A 15544-nucleotide genomic window follows, 5' to 3' on the forward strand; every position below is an offset into this window, starting at 1 on the left:
AAACTGTAACTATGACCTGCAAAAGTCAATTGCCTATTGCAAAGTATTTAACTAAAGCATCTCATTCTGAGAAAGTATATTTTGATACCTATTGTTGGTTCTAAAATAAAACAACAATATCTTTTGTATGCAAACCAATGGCCTAGAGTTCAGTTCTTGAGTGTGTGAGACCATTTGCTGACTGAGTGTGTACAACAAATGTTTTACACTGTACTCTGATACTGCCTTACTGCTCGGCAAGCTACCACTTTAGAGAGTAAGGTTATATCTAACTTTAGCCTCTGCCAAACCTCTGGGGACTGGGGACTCTGTGCACACTGTACCTATTTGGGAACAGTATATACAGAGCCACTTTCTCACAGTAGTGATAAAGTGATTAGAGTCCTAAGGCCAACATAATGATACAGCAAAACGTGAGGTGAAAAGCAAAAAGGTTGCTGGTAGGCCACCTTAAGGATGCCAGGTCTAACAAACACTGAACTAAGGATAACATGAGTAAAACATCAGGTTTCTCTACTGCATTTGGTGAGACAAGTGGGCCTTCTTTTATCTTCCATTCAAGCAATCTTTGACAGACCCCTTTATTATAGAGCTTTTCAAGGATTAAAGATAAGGCACTTACAAAGGAGTCCCAAATACTCAGAGATGGTTGACTTCTGTAATATGGGTCGTAGACTAAAAGCAGGGCAAAAACAGAGTGCAACAGGGTCCAAAAAACTTGAGTGCCACAAGAGAGTTTGAATGCAAGCGTATCCTTTTACAGATCCAGAGATATACTCATGCAATTTTTGTTTTTAGGACAGAACGTGCATGATGAAAAAAACATTGTTTTTAAAAAGCGCATTGCAGAATATCAGTACTTTGATGTGGGAAAACTTCAAAACTTTCAAACAAAATATTTGTAGGCAGTTTACAGCAAGTTGTTGTGGCCGAGTGGTTAAGGCGATGGACTAGAAATCCATTGGGGTATCCCCGCGCAGGTTCGAATCCTGCCAACAACGAGAATCTTTTTATTATCGTCTACAATTTCAGAAGTTAACCTTTAGTATTTCTTCCATTTCAGTTTTATAAATAGGTGGCTTATTTTTGTGTCACTATTGCCTCTCCACATATTTGTTATCGCTACCTCTTTCATGTCTTTGCTACACCTCATTCCTACTTTAGCACTGGTGTAAACGCTTCAAATTATTATACCGTTGCTCTCTCATTCATACCTGCGCATGCACTTGAAAGTTACTTTACCAATAAAAGACGCAAAGAGAGAAATAGAACAAAAGTGCTGGCTGGATTGGCAAACACACTTCATAAAACTGCATTTTCTTTTTTATTCTCCCCCGTGTTACATGCTTAACCTCCCCATGTGTAATTTCTCTTAACCTGCTGTCCCAGGAAGAGAATTTCATGTACAGGCTCTTTCTGTGTTTTTTCCCTAGTCTGTCTTTCCCATTTCTTAGCTGTGTAACTGTTCCTTTACGCGCTCTATTTAAACGCCATCAATCTCATTTGAGCTCCTTGCTCCCGCTTCTGTTTTCTCCACCTCTCATACTGCCAGTTCTCTCTTTCTCTGTGGTTGGTGGCTACTTTCCTGAGCTTCCGAAGCCACGTGGTTCCTGCCTCTTGTTGTCAGACTTGAATTGGAAAAGGAACCATATTAACAAGCCTTTACCACTCACACACGGCGGAAGTTTATACTTTAATTCAGTGAGCTAAGAAAAGCGTGTTGTGGGTCCCCTACGAGCCATTGTGCTTGCTTCATCATCATTTGGCACCAGTCATTAGCCGCAGCTCTGCTAATGAGCCACTGAGGTCAGTTTCAATATTTACTCAAAAACATAACCATGCAGCCCACCCCTCAACTGTGTATTTATCTTGCTTTTCTGCTGTTCGTGTGATTAGCTGGGAGGAGCTCACGGCGACATCCTCCCTATAAAAGTGTAGATGGATCACTCTCTAACTCTTTCTTGCTTCACATACAAATGGCTTGAAAGGTGCAGGGAAGATGCAGGTCTAATAGACAGAATAGAAGGCCTGTGCCAGGTGGGTTTCTCTGCATTGGTGTCCCATCACAGGTCCGCAAGTGTAATGTGTGATCTTTGACTCCTGGCATTTCACAAGCAGGCGGCCAGGAAACGGTTTCAGCCTATCAACCACTGAGGAGACGCAGCCTCTGAATGAGGAATGAGGAAGCAATGAATACATCCAGCCTATCACAGGAACAGCCCTGAGTGTTCCGAATTATAAATTCTCCATGTCATTGTATGTCGTTGAGCCCAAGTAGCTCGCCGTGATCGTATAGTGGTTAGTACTCTGCGTTGTGGCCGCAGCAACCTCGGTTCGAATCCGAGTCACGGCATTGTGGTTGGCAATGTCACGGCAGTTGGGTGTTAATTTTACAGAATTAGCAAATGTACCAGTGGTTTTTGTAAAATGTCTATTAAAAACAGATCCTTTCAAATATTTAAACCATCTAACAACAAATGATTTAAACTCGCATGATTATAAGCTGTAGCTATAATGTATTTACTTACATAAATTATCATTCTTGAACCTATTGGGGGTGGAGGGGGAGCGGAGCTCACCCCCCAGGTGCAGTTGAGTGACCTGTGTTGTGGCTCTCTAGAGGGAAGGCACAAATTTTGCTGTCACCCAGCCCAATCCAGACGTGTATTGGGGCCAGGTTTCAGGCAAATAGAGCAGTAAGTGCAGAGACATGTTCACTCTCTAAAAGTGGCATTTCTAAAATAGTAAAGTTAAATCCAACCTCACCAGTAAGTAGGATTTTCAATAAATAAATAAAGCTACTCCTCTCCGATATGGAATTACCAAATAAAAAGTATAGGGGAATACACAGAGCTAACCTATGAGAGGGGTAGACCTCACAGTAGTGAAAAATGAAATAGACTGTTTGGTACTTACAGGACACGCGAACCACCAAAGTACATATCTTATTTTTTACTTACATAGCATCATGCACCTAGGACTACCTAGGGCCTACCTTAGGTGTAAATTATATGTAATAAAAGGGGAGTTTAAGGCTTGGCAAGTAGGCTGGGACTCCCCTGGGAGACCCCTGAGTCTATGCCCAGAACCATAACTCTGCCAGTCGAGTACTTACCTAAAAGCCGATAACTCACTTTTCTTCCATAGGCTAACATTGAGTGGTTTCACTTGGAAATTCTTCTAAGTGGTGTGGAGTTTTGGAACTTTAAAATATTCATCTAAAATCAGCCGAACAACGAATTCTGATTTACTCACCTGTTATCAGGAGAGACCTCAGTGCTGCATCTTGGAGCTCAGTACTGACCCTGAAAAGTAATTTTAACCGTACTTACCAGTAACTCGAATTTCCTTCCATGGGATATCATTGCCTGCTTTTTGCTGAAAATTTTCTAAGTGTCGATTTTTGAAACTTACAAATATTCTTTAAAAATCGTACCAACTGTGAAAACGTAATTGTTTACCTGTTTTAGATAGATGTCCCAGTACTGAGCCTAGGAGCCCAGCACTGGATTACAAAAGTAACGAGAACGTACTTTACCCGTAACTTGAATTTTCTTCCATAGGAAACCATTGACTGTTTTTCTGTGAAATTTCTTCTAAGTGTCGATTTTGCAAACATGTAAATATTCCTTAAAAATCGCCTGTATAACTTAAACGCAGTTTCTCAACTGCTTACAGGTGGTACAGTAGTGCTGAATCTAGGATCCAACACTGACCTTGAAAAAGTAACCATAACCCCACTTACCTGCTAAGTGAATTTCCTTCCATAGGATAACATTGGTAATTTGATCAGCAAAAGTTTCTAAGTGTCAACTTTTAAAATAGCAAAATATTGCTTAAAAATCACAACCGTAACTAAAACGAATTTACTCACTTGTTTCCAAGAACTGTCCCAGGACTGAATCTAGGATCCAGTCCTGGATTTAGAAAAGTAATCCTGAAAGTAATTAATTGCATATAACTTAAAATTCCCATTGAGCTCAATGTATTATTGTGATTCAAATTGTGTTGCCTATTGCAATAAACTGTAACTATGACCTGCAAAAGTCAATTGCCTATTGCAAAGTATTTAACTAAAGCATCTCATTCTGAGAAAGTATATTTTGATACCTATTGTTGGTTCTAAAATAAAACAACAATATCTTTTGTATGCAAACCAATGGCCTAGAGTTCAGTTCTTGAGTGTGTGAGACCATTTGCTGACTGAGTGTGTACAACAAATGTTTTACACTGTACTCTGATACTGCCTTACTGCTCGGCAAGCTACCACTTTAGAGAGTAAGGTTATATCTAACTTTAGCCTCTGCCAAACCTCTGGGGACTGGGGACTCTGTGCACACTGTACCTTTTTGGGAACAGTATATACAGAGCCACTTTCTCACAGTAGTGATAAAGTGATTAGAGTCCTAAGGCCAACATAATGATACAGCAAAACGTGAGGTGAAAAGCAAAAAGGTTGCTGGTAGGCCACCTTAAGGATGCCAGGTCTAACAAACACTGAACTAAGGATAACATGAGTAAAACATCAGGTTTCTCTACTGCATTTGGTGAGACAAGTGGGCCTTCTTTTATCTTCCATTCAAGCAATCTTTGACAGACCCCTTTATTATAGAGCTTTTCAAGGATTAAAGATAAGGCACTTACAAAGGAGTCCCAAATACTCAGAGATGGTTGACTTCTGTAATATGGGTCGTAGACTAAAAGCAGCGCAAAAACAGAGTGCAACAGGGTCCAAAAAACTTGAGTGCCACAAGAGAGTTTGAATGCAAGCGTATCCTTTTACAGATCCAGAGATATACTCATGCAATTTTTGTTTTTAGGACAGAACGTGCATGATGAAAAAAACATTGTTTTTAAAAAGCGCATTGCAGAATATCAGTACTTTGATGTGGGAAAACTTCAAAACTTTCAAACAAAATATTTGTAGGCAGCTTACAGCAAGTTGTTGTGGCCGAGTGGTTAAGGCGATGGACTAGAAATCCATTGGGGTATCCCCGCGCAGGTTCGAATCCTGCCAACAACGAGAATCTTTTTATTATCGGCTACAATTTCAGAAGTTAACCTTTAGTATTTCTTCCATTTCAGTTTTATAAATAGGTGGCTTATTTTTGTGTCACTATTGCCTCTCCACATATTTGTTATCGCTACCTCTTTCATGTCTTTGCTACACCTCATTCCTACTTTAGCACTGGTGTAAACGCTTCAAATTATTATACGGTTGCCCTCTCATTCATACCTGCGCATGCACTTGAAAGTTACTTTACCAATAAAAGACGCAAAGAGAGAAATAGAACAAAAGTGCTGGCTGGATTGGCAAACACACTTCATAAAACTGCATTTTCTTTTTTATTCTCCCCCGTGTTACATGCTTAACCTCCCCATGTGTAATTTCTCTTAACCTGCCGTCCCAGGAAGAGAATTTCATGTACAGGCTCTTTCTGTGTTTTTTTCCCTAGTCTGTCTTTCCCATTTCTTAGCTGTGTAACTGTTCCTTTACGCGCTCTATTTAAACGCCATCAATCTCATTTGAGCTCCTTGCTCCCGCTTCTGTTTTCTCCACCTCTCATACTGCCAGTTCTCTCTTTCTCTGTGGTTGGTGGCTACTTTCCTGAGCTTCCGAAGCCACGTGGTTCCTGCCTCTTGTTGTCAGACTTGAATTGGAAAAGGAACCATATTAACAAGCCTTTACCACTCACACACGGCGGAAGTTTATACTTTAATTCAGTGAGCTAAGAAAAGCGTGTTGTGGGTCCCCTACGAGCCATGGTGCTTGCTTCATCATGATTTGGCACCAGTCATTAGCCGCAGCTCTGCTAATGAGCCACTGAGGTCAGTTTCAATATTTACTCAAAAACATAACCATGCAGCCCACCCCTCAACTGTGTATTTATCTTGCTTTTCTGCTGTTCGTGTGATTAGCTGGGAGGAGCTCACGGCGACATCCTCCCTATAAAAGTGTAGATGGATCACTCTCTAACTCTTTCTTGCTTCACATACAAATGGCTTGAAAGGTGCAGGGAAGATGCAGGTCTAATAGACAGAATAGAAGGTCTGTGCCAGGTGGGTTTCTCTGCATTGGTGTCCCATCACAGGTCCGCAAGTGTAATGTGTGATCTTTGACTCCTGGCATTTCACAAGCAGGCGGCCAGGAAACGGTTTCAGCCTATCAACCACTGAGGAGACGCAGCCTCTGAATGAGGAATGAGGAAGCAATGAATACATCCAGCCTATCACAGGAACAGCCCTGAGTGTTCCGAATTATAAATTCTCCATGTCACTGTATGTCGTTGAGCCCAAGTAGCTCGCCGTGATCGTATAGTGGTTAGTACTCTGCGTTGTGGCCGCAGCAACCTTGGCTCGAATCCGAGTCACGGCATTGTGGTTGGCAATGTCACGGCAGTTGGGTGTTAATTTTACAGAATTAGCAAATGTACCAGTGGTTTTTGTAAAATGTCTATTAAAAACAGATCCTTTCAAATATTTAAACCATCTAACAACAAATGATTTAAACTCGCATGATTATAAGCTGTAGCTATAATGTATTTACTTACATAAATTATCGTTCTTGAACCTATTGGGGGTGGAGGGGGAGCGGAGCTCACCCCCCAGGTGCAGTTGAGTGACCTGTGTTGTGGCTCTCTAGAGGGAAGGCACAAATTTTGCTGTCACCCAGCCCAATCCAGACGTGTATTGGGGCCAGGTTTCAGGCAAATAGAGCAGTAAGTGCAGAGACATGTTCACTCTCTAAAAGTGGCATTTCTAAAATAGTAAAGTTAAATCCAACCTCACCAGTAAGTAGGATTTTCAATAAATAAATAAAGCTACTCCTCTCCGATATGGAATTACCAAATTAAAAGTATAGGGGAATACACAGAGCTAACCTATGAGAGGGGTAGACCTCACAGTAGTGAAAAATGAAATAGACTGTTTGGTACTTACAGGACACGCGAACCACCAAAGTACATATCTTATTTTTTACTTACATAGCATCATGCACCTAGGACTACCTAGGGCCTACCTTAGGTGTAAATTATATGTAATAAAAGGGGAGTTTAAGGCTTGGCAAGTAGGCTGGGACTCCCCTGGGAGACCCCTGAGTCTATGCCCAGAATCATAACTCTGCCAGTCGAGTACTTACCTAAAAGCCGATAACTCACTTTTCTTCCATAGGCTAACATTGAGTGGTTTCACTTGAAAATTCTTCTAAGTGGTGTGGAGTTTTGGAACTTTAAAATATTCATCTAAAATCAGCCGAATAACGAATTCTGATTTACTCACCTGTTATCAGGAGAGACCTCAGTGCTGCATCTTGGAGCTCAGTACTGACCCTGAAAAGTAATTTTAACCGTACTTACCAGTAACTCGAATTTCCTTCCATGGGATATCATTGCCTGCTTTTTGCTGAAAATTTTCTAAGTGTCGATTTTTGAAACTTACAAATATTCTTTAAAAATCGTACCAACTGTGAAAACGTAATTGTTTACCTGTTTTAGATAGATGTCCCAGTACTGAGCCTAGGAGCCCAGCACTGGATTACAAAAGTAACGAGAACGTACTTTACCCGTAACTTGAATTTTCTTCCATAGGAAACCATTGACTGTTTTTCTGTGAAATTTCTTCTAAGTGTCGATTTTGCAAACATGTAAATATTCCTTAAAAATCGCCTGTATAACTTAAACGCAGTTTCTCAACTGCTTACAGGTGCTACAGTAGTGCTGGATCTAGGATCCAACACTGACCTAGAAAACGTAACCATAACCCCACTTACCTGCTAAGTGAATTTCCTTCCATAGGATAACATTGGTAATTTGATCAGCAAAAGTTTCTAAGTGTCAACTTTTAAAATAGCAAAATATTGCTTAAAAATCACAACAGTAACTAAAACGAATTTACTCACTTGTTTCCAAGAACTGTCCCAGGACTGAATCTAGGATCCAGTCCTGGATTTAGAAAAGTAATCCTGAAAGTAATTAATTGCATATAACTTAAAATTCCCATTGAGCTCAATGTATTGTTGTGATTCAAATTGTGTTGCCTATTGCAATAAACTGTAACTATGACCTGCAAAAGTCAATTGCCTATTGCAAAGTATTTAACTAAAGCATCTCATTCTGAGAAAGTATATTTTGATACCTATTGTTGGTTCTAAAATAAAACAACAATATCTTTTGTATGCAAACCAATGGCCTAGAGTTCAGTTCTTGAGTGTGTGAGACCAATTGCTGATTGAGTGTGTACAACAAATGTTTTACACTGTACTCTGATACTGCCTTACTGCTCGGCAAGCTACCACTTTAGAGAGTAAGGTTATATCTAACTTTAGCCTCTGCCAAACCTCTGGGGACTGGGGACTCTGTGCACACTGTACCTATTTGGGAACAGTATATACAGAGCCACTTTCTCACAGTAGTGATAAAGTGATTAGAGTCCTACGGCCAACATAAAGATACAGCAAAACGTGAGGTGAAAAGCAAAAAGGTTGCTGGTAGGCCACCTTAAGGATGCCAGGTCTAACAAACACTGAACTAAGGATAACATGAGTAAAACATCAGGTTTCTCTACTGCATTTGGTGAGACAAGTGGGCCTTCTTTTATCTTCCATTCAAGCAATCTTTGACAGACCCCTTTATTATAGAGCTTTTCAAGGATTAAAGATAAGGCACTTACAAAGGAGTCCCAAATACTCAGAGATGGTTGACTTCTGTAATATGGGTCGTAGACTAAAAGCAGCGCAAAAACAGAGTGCAACAGGGTCCAAAAAACTTGAGTGCCACAAGAGAGTTTGAATGCAAGCGTATCCTTTTACAGATCCAGAGATATACTCATGCAATTTTTGTTTTTAGGACAGAACGTGCATGATGAAAAAAACATTGTTTTTAAAAAGCGCATTGCAGAATATCAGTACTTTGATGTGGGAAAACTTCAAAACTTTCAAACAAAATATTTGTAGGCAGCTTACAGCAAGTTGTTGTGGCCGAGTGGTTAAGGCGATGGACTAGAAATCCATTGGGGTATCCCCGCGCAGGTTCGAATCCTGCCAACAACGAGAATCTTTTTATTATCGGCTACAATTTCAGAAGTTAACCTTTAGTATTTCTTCCATTTCAGTTTTATAAATAGGTGGCTTATTTTTGTGTCACTATTGCCTCTCCACATATTTGTTATCGCTACCTCTTTCATGTCTTTGCTACATCTCATTCCTACTTTAGCACTGGTGTAAACGCTTCAAATTATTATACCGTTGCTCTCTCATTCATACCTGCGCATGCACTTGAAAGTTACTTTACCAATAAGAGACGCAAAGAGAGAAATAGAACAAAAGTGCTGGCTGGATTGGCAAACACACTTCATAAAACTGCATTTTCTTTTTTATTCTCCCCCGTGTTACATGCTTAACCTCCCCATGTGTAATTTCTCTTAACCTGCTGTCCCAGGAAGAGAATTTCATGTACAGGCTCTTTCTGTGTTTTTTTCCCTAGTCTGTCTTTCCCATTTCTTAGCTGTGTAACTGTTCCTTTACGCGCTCTATTTAAACGCCATCAATCTCATTTGAGCTCCTTGCTCCCGCTTCTGTTTTCTCCACCTCTCATACTGCCAGTTCTCTCTTTCTCTGTGATTGGTGGCTACTTTCCTGAGCTTCCGAAGCCACGTGGTTCCTGCCTCTTGTTGTCAGACTTGAATTGGAAAAGGAACTATATTAACAAGCCTTTACCACTCACACACGGCGGAAGTTTATACTTTAATTCAGTGAGCTAAGAAAAGCGTGTTGTGGGTCCCCTACGAGCCATGGTGCTTGCTTCATCATGATTTGGCACCAGTCATTAGCCGCAGCTCTGCTAATGAGCCACTGAGGTCAGTTTCAATATTTACTCAAAAACATAACCATGCAGCCCACCCCTCAACTGTGTATTTATCTTGCTTTTCTGCTGTTCGTGTGATTAGCTGGGAGGAGCTCACGGCGACATCCTCCCTATAAAAGTGTAGATGGATCACTCTCTAACTCTTTCTTGCTTCACATACAAATGGCTTGAAAGGTGCAGGGAAGATGCAGGTCTAATAGACAGAATAGAAGGTCTGTGCCAGGTGGGTTTCTCTGCATTGGTGTCCCATCACAGGTCCGCAAGTGTAATGTGTGATCTTTGACTCCTGGCATTTCACAAGCAGGCGGCCAGGAAACGGTTTCAGCCTATCAACCACTGAGGAGACGCAGCCTCTGAATGAGGAATGAGGAAGCAATGAATACATCCAGCCTATCACAGGAACAGCCCTGAGTGTTCCGAATTATAAATTCTCCATGTCACTGTATGTCGTTGAGCCCAAGTAGCTCGCCGTGATCGTATAGTGGTTAGTACTCTGCGTTGTGGCTGCAGCAACCTCGGTTCGAATCCGAGTCACAGCATTGTGGTTGGCAATGTCACGGCAGTTGGGTGTTAATTTTACAGAATTAGCAAATGTACCAGTGGTTTTTGTAAAATGTCTATTAAAAACAGATCCTTTCAAATATTTAAACCATCTAACAACAAATGATTTAAACTCGCATGATTATAAGCTGTAGCTATAATGTATTTACTTACATAAATTATCGTTCTTGAACCTATTGGGGGTGGAGGGGGAGCGGAGCTCACCCCCCAGGTGCAGTTGAGTGACCTGTGTTGTGGCTCTCTAGAGGGAAGGCACAAATTTTGCTGTCACCCAGCCCAATCCAGACGTGTATTGGGGCCAGGTTTCAGGCAAATAGAGCAGTAAGTGCAGAGACATGTTCACTCTCTAAAAGTGGCATTTCTAAAATAGTAAAGTTAAATCCAACCTCACCAGTAAGTAGGATTTTCAATAAATAAATAAAGCTACTCCTCTCCGATATGGAATTACCAAATAAAAAGTATAGGGGAATACACAGAGCTAACCTATGAGAGGGGTAGACCTCACAGTAGTGAAAAATGAAATAGACTGTTTGGTACTTACAGGACACGCGAACCACCAAAGTACATATCTTATTTTTTACTTACACAGCATCATGCACCTAGGACTACCTAGGGCCTACCTAAGGTGTAAATGATATGTAATAAAAGGGGAGTTTAAGGCTTGGCAAGTAGGCTGGGACTCCCCTGGGAGACCCCTGAGTCTATGCCCAGAACCATAACTCTGCCAGTCGAGTACTTACCTAAAAGCCGATAACTCACTTTTCTTCCATAGGCTAACAGTGAGTGGTTTCACTTGGAAATTCTTCTAAGTGGTGTGGAGTTTTGGAACTTTAAAATATTCATCTAAAATCAGCCGAACAACGAATTCTGATTTACTCACCTGTTATCAGGAGAGACCTCAGTGCTGCATCTTGGAGCTCAGTACTGACCCTGAAAAGTAATTTTAACCGTACTTACCAGTAACTCGAATTTCCTTCCATGGGATATCATTGCCTGCTTTTTGCTGAAAATTTTCTAAGTGTCGATTTTTGAAACTTACAAATATTCTTTAAAAATCGTACCAACTGTGAAAACGTAATTGTTTACCTGTTTTAGATAGATGTCCCAGTACTGAGCCTAGGAGCCCAGCACTGGATTACAAAAGTAACGAGAACGTACTTTACCCGTAACTTGAATTTTCTTCCATTGGAAACCATTGACTGTTTTTCTGTGAAATTTCTTCTAAGTGTCGATTTTGCAAACATGTAAATATTCCTTAAAAATCGCCTGTATAACTTAAACGCAGTTTCTCAACTGCTTACAGGTGGTACAGTAGTGCTGGATCTAGGATCCAACACTGACCTAGAAAAAGTAACCATAACCCCACTTACCTGCTAAGTGAATTTCCTTCCATAGGATAACATTGGTAATTTGATCAGCAAAAGTTTCTAAGTGTCAACTTTTAAAATAGCAAAATATTGCTTAAAAATCACAACAGTAACTAAAACGAATTTACTCACTTGTTTCCAAGAACTGTCCCAGGACTGAATCTAGGATCCAGTCCTGGATTTAGAAAAGTAATCCTGAAAGTAATTAATTGCATATAACTTAAAATTCCCATTGAGCTCAATGTATTATTGTGATTCAAATTGTGTTGCCTATTGCAATAAACTGTAACTATGACCTGCAAAAGTCAATTGCCTATTGCAAAGTATTTAACTAAAGCATCTCATTCTGAGAAAGTATATTTTGATACCTATTGTTGGTTCTAAAATAAAACAACAATATCTTTTGTATGCAAACCAATGGCCTAGAGTTCAGTTCTTGAGTGTGTGAGACCATTTGCTGACTGAGTGTGTACAACAAATGTTTTACACTGTACTCTGATACTGCCTTACTGCTCGGCAAGCTACCACTTTAGAGAGTAAGGTTATATCTAACTTTAGCCTCTGCCAAACCTCTGGGGACTGGGGACTCTGTGCACACTGTACCTATTTGGGAACAGTATATACAGAGCCACTTTCTCACAGTAGTGATAAAGTGATTAGAGTCCTAAGGCCAACATAAAGATACAGCAAAACGTGAGGTGAAAAGCAAAAAGGTTGCTGGTAGGCCACCTTAAGGATGCCAGGTCTAACAAAAACTGAACTAAGGATAACATGAGTAAAACATCAGGTTTCTCTACTGCATTTGGTGAGACAAGTGGGCCTTCTTTTATCTTCCATTCAAGCAATCTTTGACAGACCCCTTTATTATAGAGCTTTTCAAGGATTAAAGATAAGGCACTTACAAAGGAGTCCCAAATACTCAGAGATGGTTGACTTCTGTAATATGGGTCGTAGACTAAAAGCAGCGCAAAAACAGAGTGCAACAGGGTCCAAAAAACTTGAGTGCCACAAGAGAGTTTGAATGCAAGCGTATCCTTTTACAGATCCAGAGATATACTCATGCAATTTTTGTTTTTAGGACAGAACGTGCATGATGAAAAAAACATTGTTTTTAAAAAGCGCATTGCAGAATATCAGTACTTTGATGTGGGAAAACTTCAAAACTTTCAAACAAAATATTTGTAGGCAGCTTACAGCAAGTTGTTGTGGCCGAGTGGTTAAGGCGATGGACTAGAAATCCATTGGGGTATCCCCGCGCAGGTTCGAATCCTGCCAACAACGAGAATCTTTTTATTATCGGCTACAATTTCAGAAGTTAACCTTTAGTATTTCTTCCATTTCAGTTTTATAAATAGGTGGCTTATTTTTGTGTCACTATTGCCTCTCCACATATTTGTTATCGCTACCTCTTTCATGTCTTTGCTACACCTCATTCCTACTTTAGCACTGGTGTAAACGCTTCAAATTATTATACGGTTGCTCTCTCATTCATACCTGCGCATGCACTTGAAAGTTACTTTACCAATAAAAGACGCAAAGAGAGAAATAGAACAAAAGTGCTGGCTGGATTGGCAAACACACTTCATAAAACTGCATTTTCTTTTTTATTCTCCCCCGTGTTACATGCTTAACCTCCCCATGTGTAATTTCTCTTAACCTGCTGTCCCAGGAAGAGAATTTCATCTACAGGCTCTTTCTGTGTTTTTTTCCCTAGTCTGTCTTTCCCATTTCTTAGCTGTGTAACTGTTCCTTTACGCGCTCTATTTAAACGCCATCAATCTCATTTGAGCTCCTTGCTCCCGCTTCTGTTTTCTCCACCTCTCATACTGCCAGTTCTCTCTTTCTCTGTGGTTGGTGGCTACTTTCCTGAGCTTCCGAAGCCACGTGGTTCCTGCCTCTTGTTGTCAGACTTGAATTGGAAAAGGAACCATATTAACAAGCCTTTACCACTCACACACGGCGGAAGTTTATACTTTAATTCAGTGAGCTAAGAAAAGCGTGTTGTGGGTCCCCTACGAGCCATGGTGCTTGCTTCATCATGATTTGGCACCAGTCATTAGCCGCAGCTCTGCTAATGAGCCACTGAGGTCAGTTTCAATATTTACTCAAAAACATAACCATGCAGCCCACCCCTCAACTGTGTATTTATCTTGCTTTTCTGCTGTTCGTGTGATTAGCTGGGAGGAGATCACGGCGACATCCTCCCTATAAAAGTGTAGATGGATCACTCTCTAACTCTTTCTTGCTTCACATACAAATGGCTTGAAAGGTGCAGGGAAGATGCAGGTCTAATAGACAGAATAGAAGGTCTGTGCCAGGTGGGTTTCTCTGCATTGGTGTCCCATCACAGGTCCGCAAGTGTAATGTGTGATCTTTGACTCCTGGCATTTCACAAGCAGGCGGCCAGGAAACGGTTTCAGCCTATCAACCACTGAGGAGACGCAGCCTCTGAATGAGGAATGAGGAAGCAATGAATACATCCAGCCTATCACAGGAACAGCCCTGAGTGTTCCGAATTATAAATTCTCCATGTCACTGTATGTCGTTGAGCCCAAGTAGCTTGCCGTGATCGTATAGTGGTTAGTACTCTGCGTTGTGGCCGCAGCAACCTCGGTTCGAATCTGAGTCACGGCATTGTGGTTGGCAATGTCACGGCAGTTGGGTGTTAATTTTACAGAATTAGCAAATGTACCAGTGGTTTTTGTAAAATGTCTATTAAAAACAGATCCTTTCAAATATTTAAACCATCTAACCACAAATGATTTAAACTCGCATGATTATAAGCTGTAACTATAATGTATTTACTTACATAAATTATCGTTCTTGAACCTATTGGGGGTGGAGGGGGAGCGGAGCTCACCCCCCAGGTGCAGTTGAGTGACCTGTGTTGTGGCTCTCTAGAGGGAAGGCACACATTTTGCTGTCACCCAGCCCAATCCAGACGTGTATTGGGGCCAGGTTTCAGGCAAATAGAGCAGTAAGTGCAGAGAAATGTTCACTCTCTAAAAGTGGCATTTCTAAAATAGTAAAGTTAAATCCAACCTCACCAGTAAGTAGGATTTTCAATAAATAAATAAAGCTACTCCTCTCCGATATGGAATTACCAAATTAAAAGTATAGGGGAATACACAGAGCTAACCTATGAGAGGGGTAGACCTCACAGTAGTGAAAAATGAAATAGACTGTTTGGTACTTACAGGACACGCGAACCACCAAAGTACATATCTTATTTTTTACTTACATAGCATCATGCACCTAGGACTACCTAGGGCCTACCTTAGGTGTAAATTATATGTAATAAAAGGGGAGTTTAAGGCTTGGCAAGTAGGCTGGGACTCCCCTGGGAGACCCCTGAGTCTATGCCCAGAACCATAACTCTGCCAGTCGAGTACTTACCTAAAAGCCGATAACTCACTTTTCTTCCATAGGCTAACATTGAGTGGTTTCACTTGGAAATTCTTCTAAGTGGTGTGGAGTTTTGGAACTTTAAAATATTCATCTAAAATCAGCCGAACAACGAATTCTGATTTACTCACCTGTTATCAGGAGAGACCTCAGTGCTGCATCTTGGAGCTCGGTACTGACCCTAAAAAGTAATTTTAACCGTACTTACCAGTAACTCGAATTTCCTTCCATGGGATATCATTGCCTGCTTTTTGCTGAAAATGTTCTAAGTGTCGATTTTTGAAACTTACAAATATTCTTTAAAAATCGTACCAACTGTGAAAACGTAATTGTTTACCTGTTTTAGATAGA

General features: G+C 40.7%; 5 non-coding genes across 5 annotated transcripts; all 5 read left to right on the forward strand.

Annotated features, from left to right (window-relative positions):
• The first annotated feature begins 919 nt into the window (after positions 1-919).
• Positions 920-1001, forward strand: TRNAS-AGA (transfer RNA serine (anticodon AGA)). Its single transcript has one exon. It is a non-coding gene; the product is annotated as a tRNA-Ser (tRNA).
• Positions 1002-2281: 1280 nt separating this feature from the next.
• Positions 2282-2353, forward strand: TRNAH-GUG (transfer RNA histidin (anticodon GUG)). The gene has a single exon. It is a non-coding gene; the product is annotated as a tRNA-His (tRNA).
• Positions 2354-4941: 2588 nt separating this feature from the next.
• On the forward strand, positions 4942-5023 carry TRNAS-AGA (transfer RNA serine (anticodon AGA)). The gene has a single exon. It is a non-coding gene; the product is annotated as a tRNA-Ser (tRNA).
• A 3941-nt stretch (positions 5024-8964) lies between these two features.
• Positions 8965-9046, forward strand: TRNAS-AGA (transfer RNA serine (anticodon AGA)). Its single transcript has one exon. It is a non-coding gene; the product is annotated as a tRNA-Ser (tRNA).
• A 3941-nt stretch (positions 9047-12987) lies between these two features.
• TRNAS-AGA (transfer RNA serine (anticodon AGA)) lies at positions 12988-13069 on the forward strand. Its single transcript has one exon. It is a non-coding gene; the product is annotated as a tRNA-Ser (tRNA).
• The last annotated feature ends 2475 nt before the right edge of the window (positions 13070-15544 follow it).

The sequence above is a fragment of the Triturus cristatus genome, chromosome 12, assembly GCF_964204655.1.
Source record: "Triturus cristatus chromosome 12, aTriCri1.1, whole genome shotgun sequence".
NCBI classification, from domain to species: domain Eukaryota; kingdom Metazoa; phylum Chordata; class Amphibia; order Caudata; family Salamandridae; genus Triturus; species Triturus cristatus.